This window comes from Molothrus ater, chromosome Z (assembly GCF_012460135.2).
Source record: "Molothrus ater isolate BHLD 08-10-18 breed brown headed cowbird chromosome Z, BPBGC_Mater_1.1, whole genome shotgun sequence".
Classification (NCBI taxonomy): domain Eukaryota; kingdom Metazoa; phylum Chordata; class Aves; order Passeriformes; family Icteridae; genus Molothrus; species Molothrus ater.
The window spans coordinates 30,275,735-30,290,175 of record NC_050511.2 but is presented as its reverse complement, the minus strand read 5'-3'; the positions used below and the strand labels follow the sequence as shown (position 1 = coordinate 30,290,175).

The 14,441-nt window shown below is 34.5% G+C and overlaps 1 long non-coding RNA gene across 1 annotated transcript; it reads left to right on the top strand.

Moving 5' to 3' along the window:
* The first annotated feature begins 218 nt into the window (after nt 1-218).
* LOC118699473 (uncharacterized) lies at nt 219-13,064 on the top strand. Its single transcript, XR_004982085.1, has 3 exons — nt 219-507; nt 3,845-4,068; nt 11,690-13,064. It is a non-coding gene; the product is annotated as an uncharacterized LOC118699473 (long non-coding RNA).
* The last annotated feature ends 1,377 nt before the right edge of the window (nt 13,065-14,441 follow it).

Below are 14,441 nucleotides of genomic sequence, written 5' to 3'. Positions count from 1 at the left end.
CATTTAACTGAAAGTTTCTATATTAAGGAATAATAATGTGCTCCTAATTCACATTTTTCACAATAAAATTTTGAAACATTCACATAAATATAAAGGGTTATAAGAAGGTTGTCACTATTATGAAAAATATTTCTTTTATTCTAATATCTCTGCTGTCCTAATTGCACTGAATAACTGCCAGGGGCTGTGCAAGTTTAGTGAGTGAAGATTGTATTTTCTTAGTTGGTGTTATGTTTAGAATTGAACAGTTGCCATTATTCCCTGTCTATGTGCTCTCAAGGTCTCTCAGTTTCAGGCTCAAGTAAAATTACACATGTATCCAAAGCAGTCATACACACTAGCTCTAGTACTGGAAACAGCCCAGAAGAAGGAACACAGACTGTACAGCCTAAATCATCTACATGTTGTCACAGCTAGATCTCTTGTGGAAGCCGTGCCATCTTACCTGTCTTACTGTCACACTGCACTCCACTTCGCGTAGACCTAACTGCCTCCCAAACTGCTCTGGTAAGTGCTCTAATTTCTAGTTTAAATAAGAAAGTTAAAAACCTCTAAACCATCAGCCGCTATTAAACATGGGGTCTGTATCTTTCCAACTCTTTCTAGTTGTATCCATTCTCATTTCTCCTTTGGATATAACATCATATGTATTTGTCACATAGTTTTCACTATGTCACTTTCTTAATGTTTTTACCCAGCCCTTTTTGATTTGATCAGATGGCCATGAGGGAAAAGGATAAATTGACACTCATTCGAACTTCTTCAGTTACTCTTCAAGCATGGTAGACACAGAGGGAGGGGAGAAGAATAGCATCTCTAAAATTACATCCTGCTTTTCCTGTTTATTTCCTTCACTGAATTCTTATCAAATTCACTCATTTGAAAGCTAAATACAGGTTTTCTTAACTGTCAGAGATACATGCCTGTCCTTTCTCTAAAAAACAAACTCAGTTCTTCTTGTCTCTTGCCTCATCACCCACAATAAAGATTCTGGAATGAAAACTAAACAGGCAGATTATGATAGTGCATAGAAAAGAATATCACATTGTATTGTCCTTGTAGTGCTTACCACACTAAATTTTTTTGCTAATAAATGAATGTAGTTATCTCCTGACATTCCTTGGCATATGCCTACCAAGCCATTCAGCAGGACTGGCAGGGAGCAAATAAAATGTAAAAAATCAATGAGTCAAGAAAAAGTCAGTTTAACAAAGCAAAAATAAAGGCTGCACGCAGAAGCTAAGAAAAACAAAATGTTTATTCTCTACTTTACTTCTGTGTGTGTTGTCCTTCTACTTCCAGAGAAATAGGACTTGAGTACCCATATTGGTTGCCCTGGAAGGCAAATGTCAGTAACAGATGCAAACCTCAATTCCTTTCCCCAAAGCCCCCACTCCTCTCTCTTGGTTTTTTATGGCTGAGTAGAAATAATATGGCATGAAATATCCTTTTGGCCAATTTGGTCAGCTCTCCCTGTTGTGTGCCCTTCCGGGATCTTGCCAAATCCCTGCCTACTGATGCACTGTTGGAAAGGCAGAGCAGATGATGTGCCAGTGCTGCTCAGCAGTAGCCAAAACACGGGTGTATCTCCTACATTCTTTCAGCTGCCAATGCAAAGCTGAAGAAGGCTGCTATGGGAAAATGAACTCCAGCTCAGCCAGATACACTTTTCTCATGCTACTTTCTTTTGGTTGTAACTGAGAGAAAATTTAACAAACGTGTCTTAACACATTAAATTTTTTTCCAGAAAATACTGATCCCACATGTGAATATTCCAGTCTTACTCCATACCCTTCTTCAGTATTATGATAACTGCCAATGTGAAGACTGAGATTTGACAATGGTCATAATAGTTTCTCATTCAGCTGGATATTATCCTTAATTACTTTAATTCTCAGAGTTTCACAGAAAATGATTTTGAGTGTGTACAAAACTTGAAAACAAAGCAACATCTTGATCTGATGGGGAAAAATAAAAGGAAATCCAGCTCTTTTGGGAGCTATTTTTCAAACATTTAGTTAGATTCTTAAGTTTATTTATGGGTCCCAAGTGAGGAAAAAAAAGTTTAGAAGTTTAAATAATAAAATAAAACTTAAGGAAAAAAATAATTTCCATAAAATAGAAGAAGGGGAATCTATTACTAAAGAGGTTAGTAACATATATATGATAAAACAGTTAAAGAGAGTGAAGCAAGCTGAAAGCCATGAGCAAGAGGACAGGTCAGAGGAGATAAAGGACTCATTAATTCCTTTCACATGGAAATGAAGGTGTAGAAGTCCCAACAAGCTAGTTCATTTAACCTCAAAAATAAGGTCATATGCCCTCAGACTTTATATTCATTAGTGCAATCCAAAGGTGTTAAATATATATTTGGCAAATAAACCCTAAATTAGTCAAATATGGAACCCTAAAGATGCCACAATGTAAGTTCTTTTACCAAACCACCACTTCCATGTTCGTTTTTACAAGAAAATTTTACAGAAATTTCAAAGATTTTCTTGCTTTATTAGCAGGGGAATTACCTTCAAACTGAGATGAAAGAACAGGAGGTACTATTTACTTGATTTTTAAAAAACAATTAAAGTTTCTTCGCTTTAGTCATATCCAAGGCTACAACAGGAGCATCCTTTGACAACATGAGGACATCCACATGATATTTCAATTGAAATCAAATATGTTTTTGGTAGAAAAAGTAGGAGAAGCCTTCTTTTCCTGGCATTCATTATGCACAATGATCTAAGAGATTGTCCATAAAGTTTTATCAGCACCATTTTGAACATAAAAAAATGGTAAGGAAAAAGAAGATAAGGTTACAGAGCATGAATGGGAGGTAGGAAGGACAGTATGTTGAACAGTAACTGTAAAGTGTAAATAAACACAGCATCAGGAAGAAAGTGATGACTGAGGAGGAACAAAGTAGGAAAAGATTGTTGAATAAAAATTCTGTTTAATTGGTCTACATGGAATGCATATCGACAATCCATGGTACCTTGCCTATCACTACTGTTCTTTTTTGTACTGGTTTTGGATGGGATATGACTAATTTTCTTAATAGTAGCTCACATGGTTTTGTGGTTTGGATTTCTGGTGGAAAAAAAAAGTTGATAACATAGTCATGCTTTAGTTACTGCTGAACAACAGCATGTTTTTCATGCTTCCCTGCAAGGAGGAGGGCAGCGGTGCACAAGAGATTGGGTGGGGACACACCCAGGACTACTGACCAGACTGACCCAAAGGCTATTATTCCATGCCATATGCCATCAAGCTCAATAAATAAAGCTAGGGAAGAAGAAGAGAGAGGGGCACATTTAGAGTGATGGCATTTGTCTTCCCAAGTTACTATGAACACATGCTGGAGCTCTGCGTTCCTGATGCCTGAACACCTGCCTGCCCATGAGAAGTGGTGAAAGCATTCCTTTTTAGCTTTTAGAAAGAATTTGCTCTGCAGCTTTTAACCTATTAATCTATTTCACCTCAACCCATCAGTTTTCTCACTTTTACTCTTTCAGTTCTCTATCCCAGCTGCTAAGGTGTAGTGAGTGAGCATTTGCATGGTGCTTAGCTCTCAATGTAGCTTAAACCACAGCCATCTATTTTAGGAATCCAACAGGGCTTAAGGGTTAAAGACAATAGATTTGATTGGAGTGTGGTAGCCCAAATTTATAACAGTTAATAACTAAAAGGGTCTTGTACTTGCCATGGGGCTTGCTTGCTTGACATTATATTTGCTTTTGCTGATTGCTGTAGTCCTTGTTTTCTGCCCTACTGTGACTGGGATAATTTCAATAAATTGTTGCCTGGATTGGTAGTTGACTAGGACTTTACTGCTTTTTGTATGCTGCAGCCTGTAGGGGGCAGGCTGGAACTCCAGTGTGAAGTAGGATGTATGTCCACCTGCAAAGAGGTACACTTCAAGCGTCTGTGGCCATGGCTGTGTGCACATCACAGCATGTACATCCTGCAAGGATTGTGGAGTAAGTAAAAATAAATATTGGAACCAGTACAACTCAAAATGTCAGCACTAGAACATCCTGAAGCTCCAGTGGCCTCAGAAAAGTCTTTGTCATAGTAAGTATGCCCTGAAAATATTGCTGCTTTGGACATGTGACAAGTATAAGAAACACTTTAAAGCACTATGCAAAGGCTGATAAGGACCAAAGAACATTTTCCCAGTGGATATTTGTGGAGAAGTTCCTGTGTTTGTACTATATTTTGACTACTAAGTCAGGGACAGCTACAGAATTCTTCCAGAAGCATATAAATTTTTTTTTTGTTAAAAATTTAGATACAGAATATTCATGTTACCATGGAAGAACAGGCAATTATTTTAACAATCAAATGTGCCTACAGACATATTTGATACAACATTCAATATGGTATGTGATCTTTTTCCATATGACATTTCCTAAAGATGATTTTGAAGCATATATAATGGTTTCATCTTTATAATTTATTTAAAAGCAATTTTTCTAATTTTGCTTTAAATAGTATTGGATGCATTTGATGACTTAATACAACACAATGTTGCTAGATAGAACAGCAAATTTTTCATCACTAAGAAGTACCTGAGAATTAAATTTTTCATGGTGTTTTTATTAATTGATCTGAAGACTTTTGCCCTTTATGTGACATTAATTCTGTAGTTTCTTTCTTTTATTTTTGCAATATTTATTATATAAACCAAGGGTGGTTCAGGTATAAAAATTCACCCATAGGTTTTTCAATGAATGACTACATTTTACTCTACAACTAGCTATCCTATTTTTGCCTCAGTATCTTATTTAACATTTTACAAGTTAGAACATTTTACATGATTGATTCACCTGACATGTATTAGGAAAAAAAGATAGAAGATTTTTATAGAAAAGCTATTGTCCTTTCTGAGAAAACCAATCCATTATTTTTTTAAGTTTAAAGTACTTTTTGTTCTCCCCAGGAAAGCAAATTCTTAGGTGATGTAATTCAGCAAAATTCCACTCACTTAAGGGAAGCTCTGCCAATTTTATACCAATTCTGAATCTACTTTCTTCATTCCTATTGAGTGTATTTAATGGGGATTATTTTCAGTTTCCATTGTGAATGCTGAAATGGTACTTACTATCCTTTCTAGTTGAATGTTATTCAGCAGTTTTGTTGTATCTTCTCTATTTTTTTCATTTGTGCTGCTGAAGAAAATGTGGTACAGGGAAAAAATAATTTGTAACCAGTGATTATAAGAAAACATTTCTCTTAAGAAACTAGATCTCAGTGATCTTGAGGAATAGAATTCAAAAGGATCATTTGAGTTACAGCACATAGGTCAGGTTTTTTAAAGGGCCTGAATGGTGCCTCTCAGAAATGGACTATCCAACTGTAATACAGATGAAGGACTTCAGAAACCATGGCAGGCGTCAAGAGTTTTAAAACAAATTCTTACATCTCACTCCAAACCACAGACAAATAAGGAGGATAGTATAACTATTCATAAAGAAGCAGATGCAATCATTTAATGGCTACAAAATTGCGTATAAAATTTTAGGGAAAAAAGATACACAAAAATGAGTATTATCAGTCCAGAATTCCAAACTGTTAAGAATAATTTAATGGAAACTCAGACAATATCAAACAATCACAAAATCCAAAACAAAAGGCATTTATGTTGACAGGACACAGAGAACACAGTATTGTCCACAGCAGAGGTGCCTTCTATTTAAATAACAGAGTCTCTAGTATACAAATGAAAAACAGGAAGGAAATCTTTGGAACCAATATATGTGCCAGCACATAGCAGAGTGTTTTGTGATAGACTATATATTATGACTTAATATTTTGGACTACTCCCAACAAAACAAGATGAATAATGAAATAATAAGGTCCCAATTAGACATGATTATTTTATGTGATTCAAAATGAATAGTGATTTATGAGTTTCCTTCTGCTACTTAATAACATGAGGTGAGTGGGTTTGTAGGCACTTCGCCTTTGGCATGATTGTAATGAAAGTAAATACGCTTCCGTTCCTTCCATAATCATCCACATATTGGCAGAGCATTAAATTATTATTTCTGTATCAAATGAAGAGACTTTTCCTCATTAATGTTTCTGAAGGAAAGAGCTGTTTCATTCAATGTTCACTAAACTCAATGAATACTGAAGTTTCCAAAACCTGACTGATTTAAAGGTGTAATTCTCCTTAAACTTTCAGTGGCAGTTGGCCATTCAACTGCTTTTTCTGGATCCAGATCTCAAAATTTATCTGTGTATCAGATTATTCTGGGTTAGGCTGGGTTAGGCTTTAAATGTCTGCCAGGAGACAGGATTTATTCTGGATAAGGCTTCAGAAACAAGACAATACTGCTACCAAAACTTCATATTTCTCTGAAATGATTGCATCTAAGAACAACTGCAGAGCTGCTCAAGCCAGCCATTCATTTGTACAAAAGGCAGGGTTAATTTCCCTGCCTCAGGAGCTACTAATGTTTCGGTGGGGTTTTTTTTTGTTTGGTTGGTTGGGTTTTTTTTGGTGGGGTTTTTCTTTTTTGGTTTTTTTTTTTTTTTTTTTTGTTGGTGGTGGTGGTGGTGGTTTTTTTTAACCAGGCAGTGATGAAAATGAGAATGAAAGGTTGAAAGGAAGGAAACAGTATAATATTTGAAAAATAAACAAAAGCTTTTTTTTTCCCAGTGCAATATCTAAAATAAAGATACACTTAATGTGTGTTAATAATAGAAGAGTATCATTCACTCCTGTGAAGGTCATTATTTGTTCTTGTCTTGTTCATAATTTCTCCAATTCTTCAAGCCTATTGTGGCAACTGAAAATTTGGTTAATAATACTCAAAACATCTCTTTATCACCACATCTGTGAGACAGTGATATATTTGGGGTTAAAGAGAGGCAAACAAATTGCAAGAGCATAAGGCAATAAAGAAACTGCATATAAATATAGAAGAGCAAGAAATTATAACCTTCCTGTTGGTTTGCTGAAAGCTTTTTCCCACTGACAATCCTTGTTTACTTGGACTAGTTTATAGTGCTTGTCAGCAGGACATATGATCTTTTCTTTTCTGGCATGACTCTTCTGGGTGTCAATAAAAACTGGGTTTTTTCCATACAAATTGCTTCAAAGGAGAGTGAGGAAAAGTTACAGTTAAATAATATCTTCAGAAGTATGAGGTTTTTTTAATGAGAAAACTCTGCCAGGGAACACATGTGAAAGGCTCTATTAGGCACCTGTTTTTTAGGAAGTCTGACACACAAAATGCCATTACATTAGTGCTGTGCTAACTATTTGTTTTAAGGTCACTGAAACTGTATGTTTACTCAGGTAGGAATACAGTTACTGAACTACAAAATAAAAGTAAAGGATTAATTTAATTTTTAATTAAAATGTATAGGAAAAAAACAAAAAAATAAATAATACTGATTGAATTTCTGTATCTTTACTGTGTTTTTCTAAAAATATGTATTTTCCTTCCAAATTATTGCCATATGAAAATATTTATGAATTATCTTTTCTATTTAATAGAATTCTACAGCATTCTGTACTGAATACTTGGTGAATATCTCATGACTAAGAATACTGTATTTAAAAGAAAGAAGGGAATCTTACCTTTTCAGTTGCATTTGCATAGAACTGACTGCTTACATTTTCAAAGACTGCATATGGGCTTGCAGTTTTTGCATCAGAATTGTTTACTTTTTTTCCTTACAGCCTCATCTTCACCCCTTCTGCCCTTCCTGAGTAATAATGTCAATATTTTATATTTTGCATAATTTTTAAGGAGATTATTGGTTATTTAGCTCATTTGATTGAGTTGATTTTAGTTCAAAAGTGACTATTTATAAATTACTTTGATTGCAATGATATTTCACAATTAAAGTCTATGACTTATGCATTCAGATACCATTTGGTTTGATAGGCCTTTCTTCCTTACCAGGCTGTACATACCAGATTATTTCAGCAGTTAGCTCAAATGCTGATAGTTCTGGGTTGTGAGGCTGTGGCTGATAGACATTCTTCTTGCATAGCTTTTCATGCTGCCTATCCAATGACTGGTAATCCTTCCTGGGCCATTTTCCCAGCATATGGTCTACAGCAGCCTCTCTGTGCCCACATGGCACAGGTGTTCAGGCCTTTTCTGATGGAATCCTGCCAGATTTTATGGAGCTATGCAATGAAATTAGTTAGTCATTTCAATGTTGGAATTCTTTATCACTTTTTTTTTGTTCGTATAGGCATACAAATAGGTATAAAGCAAAAACAGCAACAATGGCAGACAAAACAAAACCAACAACAACACCAAAAACCAACAAAAACAAAACAACAGGAAAAAAAACAAAAAACCTGAACAAAAACAAAACCAAGAAAAACTCCACAAAAACAAAAAAACAGAAAAACCCAACAAAAACTCCAGACAACTGAATGCTTTACAAACCTCTGTGAGATTCCTTTAGTTTATTTAATCTTGTTTCTGGCACATATATCAGTATACTCCACCTACAGGTGCTTCATAAAATTCAGATATGGAAAAAACCTCGGAAAGTTCCATGTCATAGAAGCTAATAAGATATTTAGCTTTGATTTACATCCACAAGGGAGCAACACCTACAGAGATGAACTGTTTAACAATACAAGTTCCAGAAACTCTGCATGTAGAATACATTGTGCACATATATGAATAGAGCATATAAATGCATTACTGGGCTTTTCAGTTATTTTCCACAGTCTCATTCTGGATATTTTAGTCTTACTTTGGCCCATTGAAGTACACCAAAGTAACTGGTAGCAGGTTACTTGTTCCTACTTATGAGTTAGAAAGTGCATCATCTTTAGCATAGTTGACTGCTGTTCTTCGAGCATCTTGTCACCCTTTAATGTTTTCATGTTTGGTTTTCTATTAAAAACCCTTTGATGTTTTCATGTTTGTCTCTCTGTTAACTGGCTTAACACACTTTTCAGAATATTGGTGTATGTTTTCTGTATATTATTCAAAGGATTCTGTTTTTCAGTTATATCTACATTTTAGCAGTAATAGTTTTATGGCATAGAATTAGCTGGTGATTTTTCTATTGGATCAGGATTTGGGGTGTTTTTGGCAGTCTGTTACTTTTAGAAACACTAATAATAATAAGTGTTAATATTAGTATTTTCATGTTCATGTTCATTTTCATTTGTTTTTTTTCCCTGCAAAAGTCATGAAACATCATTTCCCTCAATAAAGCACTAAAGTTTTAAAATAGTTTTTGGTTCATTTCAAAATAAAACAAAAACCCAAACAAAGTACTTTAAAACATTTTAAAGGAATGTGTAATACCTGTGTATCCAATGTATCAATGGAGTAATGGAGTTTATTCCCTGGGTCAGAATCATAATTTCATATAATCCATCCATATTCACCATACTACTGCCTATCCCATGATAGGTAGTAGTTTGGTTGTAAAGCTAGCACATACCTGAAGAATATTACTGCTGAAAAAACATTGTTGAAACATAAACATTTCAGTAAAAGCTACCAGTTGCAATGAGAAAACGGTATAGTTTTGATCTGCCATGCTATTTTTTCATCATAGCTATTATGACTTTTGGAATCTAATTTTCAAGGTCTGCCTGTGGTATTCATGGTTTTTCAGCTGACTCAAAAAATTGTTGCTGATCACTTAAATATTATTAATGATCTTTTTTGTTGTTGTTCTTTGTGTTGGCTTTAGGGAAAAACACATCCTTTTCCATAACCATCTCTCCATAAAATTAGAATACAACAAATCCGATGGGAGTGTTAAAACAGGATGTGTAGAACTAGAAAACATATTTTATTTTTCTCTGAAAAAAAAAAAATTTAACTGATATTTGTGATAAACTCATGTTAGTGGATTTTGCAGTGACAATGTTAATAAACAGAAATAAATTAATGGCGGTCATTACCACAATATCTTCTCTTTGATCTAATGACAATATATAGTCCCTTTGCAAAACTTCCTTACAAAAAAATGAAATCCATGGTGTGGTAAAGAATAGTAAAATTATCTTCCTTCTGTGGAACACTTCATAAGTATTATTCTATTTTTATATTCAGTACTAATTTTTAATATGTTCTAAACTTTTCCAGATCAAAGTGCAAAATTATACCTGTGTTGATAATCTTAGATAAATCTTGAGTATGATTTTCTTTCCAATCCTGATTGGTTGGTAAAATATACACTTGCAGTTCAAGTATCCAATCTCTATTTTTTGTTTGGAAATTTGATACTATAAAAGTATTACTCTTTAAATCTGATATTAGTGGAAAGCAGTAAGGAGGAAAAAATAAAAGTCACCAGTCACAGAGATAGATTATATAGTATCCACTTCAGTTGTGTGATGCTGGTTTTTTGCTCCAAAATATGCTTTCTGTAGGATGTGTAAGGCATTCTGCTTTCTGCTTACCTGATTTTCAGTCATTTTTGTCAGTTATGGTCAGGTACATGAATCTGTTTCTTATCAGTTAAGAGAGATAGGTAGTAATTTTGCCTTTTTATAATCTTCTTTATTCACAACTGTCTCTTGCTTGTTCTCATTAAAGTATTTGCATATATACTGTTGAGTCTGTTCAGCAGAATAAAGAAGAAACAAGAGTTTTGTCTTTTTTGACACAGTATTCTGATAAGTTATTGAGCTATGTTGGCTAACATAGTAGCAGAGTCAAGACAGACAGAACACTTGAATTACCAAGCATACGTATAACACAAGAAAACATACAACATAAGAAAACCTCCCTCTGCAGACATCTCAGATTGACTCTGCCAGCTGCTGAAACCTAATCCTTAGTATGAAGGAACACAAGTTTAAAAGCAAGTTAACAGTGTAAAAGTAAAAGGTCATACATACAAAACCGCATTGATGAATTGGTAAGCTAGAAATGGAGCTTATAATTTCATATGCAATTTATGAGGCAAGATTTTGCAATATTTGAAAAGGAAAGTTCACCCAAGGAACAGGACATAATTAAGTTGTCCTGAAAAATTGTTTTGTGTGGCCTGCCATCTGATAGCCAATCACTAAAGAAATTTTGAATGCAATAAAATTTACATGAAAGAAGAAAGCCTACCTCTGATTAGTCAGCTGTGGAGGGTACTTTGTATGGCATGTGCATATCACTGTAGTAATGCCAAAAAATGTCTGCCATTTACTCTTTATCTACCTTCTTGTCTGAATTCAAGGTGAATCTTTTAATTCTAGATGGCCCTATGAGCAGCATCTCTGGTAGTGGTGGTTCTTACTATCCATACAATATAATCTACAGTGTGGTCCTCTGTCACACTAACTTTTGGCACAGGCTATGTTTATTCTGCTGGTAACTAAAATATATCCACTTTGTGGTTACTTACGCATAAACAAGACAAAAGATCATTGTCAAATTCATGCAATCCACTAATTTTTTTTTCAAAGTATTTGAAATATTTTTCTTTCTATCTAGAGTTTAAAATAGAGATTTTTATTGTTTTGCAAAAGTTTTCATTTAAACAAAAATCAATATAGCATAGAATTATAAAAGAGAAAAAAATGGGTCTGCATTTAAAAGAATCTGAGATGTTTATTGAATTCTGAAGAAAGAAATTTATGTTTTCCAGTTTACACAAAAGCAGCTAAATTATCACTGCCTATATACCCAAATTTTGTGTCTTTATCAACCAAACACAGCAAATATATTTTTGTTCATCTTTTTAATTTCAGGAGTGTGAAAAGAAGAAGGGGGAGGCATGGAAACTAATGAAATTGAAAGGAAATAAGACAACTTAAAAATAGATGTTGCTTCTACAAAATGCAGAACTTCTTAAAATGCAAGTAAAAGTGTAAATATAGATTACATGTTCTCTTCAAGACACTATTCCTAATGAGGAGTCTTTTTTTAGCATGTAGTCTGGAAAAGATGCTGATATAAAGGCACTTGATGACTTTGTCACATTCTTTCATGCCTTATATCAGTCAATCACATGCTTTCAAGTGGCAGCAAAACTAAAACACTGAGATAAGCAGAGGCAAAGCATGAAGAGAGCAAAAATATTGAATAATTCTGCAATATCGTATAGATAAGAGTTTGATGTCATGATTTTCTCTTCAAAACTTGAAAACTAAAGCTTTAAAATCACTAAGGGTGGAGTGCAGCTGTTTTCTGCCCCTTTGATACATGGGAAAAACTGACAATACCTTCTATAAACAGATTGCACCAGTTTGAAGTAGTGGCCATAAGAAACAAAATTGGGTTTTATTTCAGGTGGGTGTTAAGAAACATATAAGTAAATAATGACTTCAGGCACTGGTCCTAAAACAGAGCATATGGAACAAAGTCTTCTCACTGTCAGAAATTTCTTATTTTATTAGTAAAGAGTATTTTACCTCCGCTTCTAGGAAATGCTTGTTCCTCAGAATAATAAGAGGAAATCAACAAAGGGTGATTTTTCTTGGAAGGTTTTTGTAGATGCTGGAAAACAAGAATGTAGTTACTGTCAGTACTCTCTGTGTTGACATTGATTAACCTGTAATGACATTCAAAGATAGGTAAAACTGTCACATCTCAATGCAATAAAATAACAACCAGGAAGGATAAACCTAATGGAATACCTTCTCTGCTGCTTCTCTCCTAACCAAGAGTTAAAAAATCTGTGAATCAAATCTGACAATATAAAGTAGAAGTTTCCATCCCCAGAGTATCTATTTCATACTCCATAAAGCAAAATTCCATTATATTTAAAATTCATTAAATATGGTTTTGGTAGGTTTTTTTAATGCTTGTGAATTACCTGTTGAGTAGGATGTGTGTTTGTTGTTCCTCCTATTCCTCAAGGAAAATAAGGCAGAACCCCAAGATGCAGGAAAATAACAGGACTGAAAATTTACTTTGATTTCCTGTCAACAAGTTGATCAGATCATATTGCCAAAATATAAGCTGAGGTATTCTGATACTGAAAAATTACTCGGGTGTTCATATGTTGAAAGTAAATATATTCTTAAAACAACCATTTTAAGTAAAAAAGATTTAAAAATGTAATTTGTAGTTCTTGCTTCAAGTGTAAAAGTAACATGGAATAAACCATAAAAAGTTGAGAAACGCTGCTTATAGTTTATTATTTAAAATTTTGCTTTTTATTTATTTGGATTGTACTACAAAATAATTTTTTTAATGCTGTATGTAGAACTGGGGGTGGGAAATAGTATTCTTAAGACATGACAGATGATCAGATTTTCTCTAAAATTGTGGGATAGAGAAGGAAATAGCAACTGTGTCTTGAATGTGTTCCCAACACGTACAATCATATGTGTTGTATAGAAGTGGAAATTGCACTTTCATGCTCAAATTCCATATCACATTTTATCTAAAACTCCTGGTCTGACACTTTTTGCTTGTTCTTTAAAAAAAATGCAAAGGTTTTTTCTGTTCTTAAATATTTTTTTAAAAAGCAAAACAGATGGTCATATTCTGAGAAACCCTAGAATGGTGAAAAGATTTCTATTTTAATACAGAATATTGGGGCAAATTGAGCCTTCACCCCCAAAAAACCCACTAACACGACCTTGAAGAGAAAATATCTTTCTACTTATCTCAGTTATGAATATTTAAAACTCACATATGGCAGGATTCTTCCTAAGTCCTTACCATTGGCTTAGTTGCTCCAGTGGAATTAATGGTAAAATGCCTGTTAATTTCAATGCAAGCAAATTTAAAGCCAAGATTTTTACTATCATTCTTGACAGACTTGTGCAGAAGATACAAGCATAAAATGCTGCAGTAAAATAGTGGATTGTGATTTGGAATGAGTTGGACTCCATTTCACCAGAGTTGGTAGCATAACAGCTGTCTTTCTGTCAGTGCAAAGTAGCAGAAGCCATTTAATGCCTTTGTGTAATGAGACAGATGAAATTATAATAGCCATAAGTGAAAACACAAGCTCGTGTCTTTAGGTAGAAGCTGAAATATGCAGTACCACAAGCTTTTGTAAGAAGCAGCACTACAGTCACTGAGATGAAGTCACTGATTATATTAGAAAGAGATTACAATCTCTTATGGAAGGAACAAAACTGGAAGGAGCAGATGATACACCAGATGCATGCATGGCTCTCAGAGAAATCTGGAAATGCTGGCAATGTGGTTAGACAGCAATCTCACTAAACTCAACCAAATAAAGGGACACACCTTGCAGCTGAGGAGAAATAAACCTATGCTGGTGTCCTGTAAGCTTGAGCACAGCTGTGCAGAGAAAGACCCTTTGGTCTTGGGGAACAGGAAGTTAACCTGAGTGAGCAATATACCCTGGGAGCAAAGAGGGACAGCACCGCCCTGACACATTAGGAAGACCACTGCAAGCAGATAGAAAGAGGCAGTCCTTCCCAGTACTCAACTTAAATGAGACACATCTGGGTGCAGTATCCAGTGCTGGGCTGGCTTGCACAAGAGGGACATGAATATACCTACTGGTCAAACTAAAGG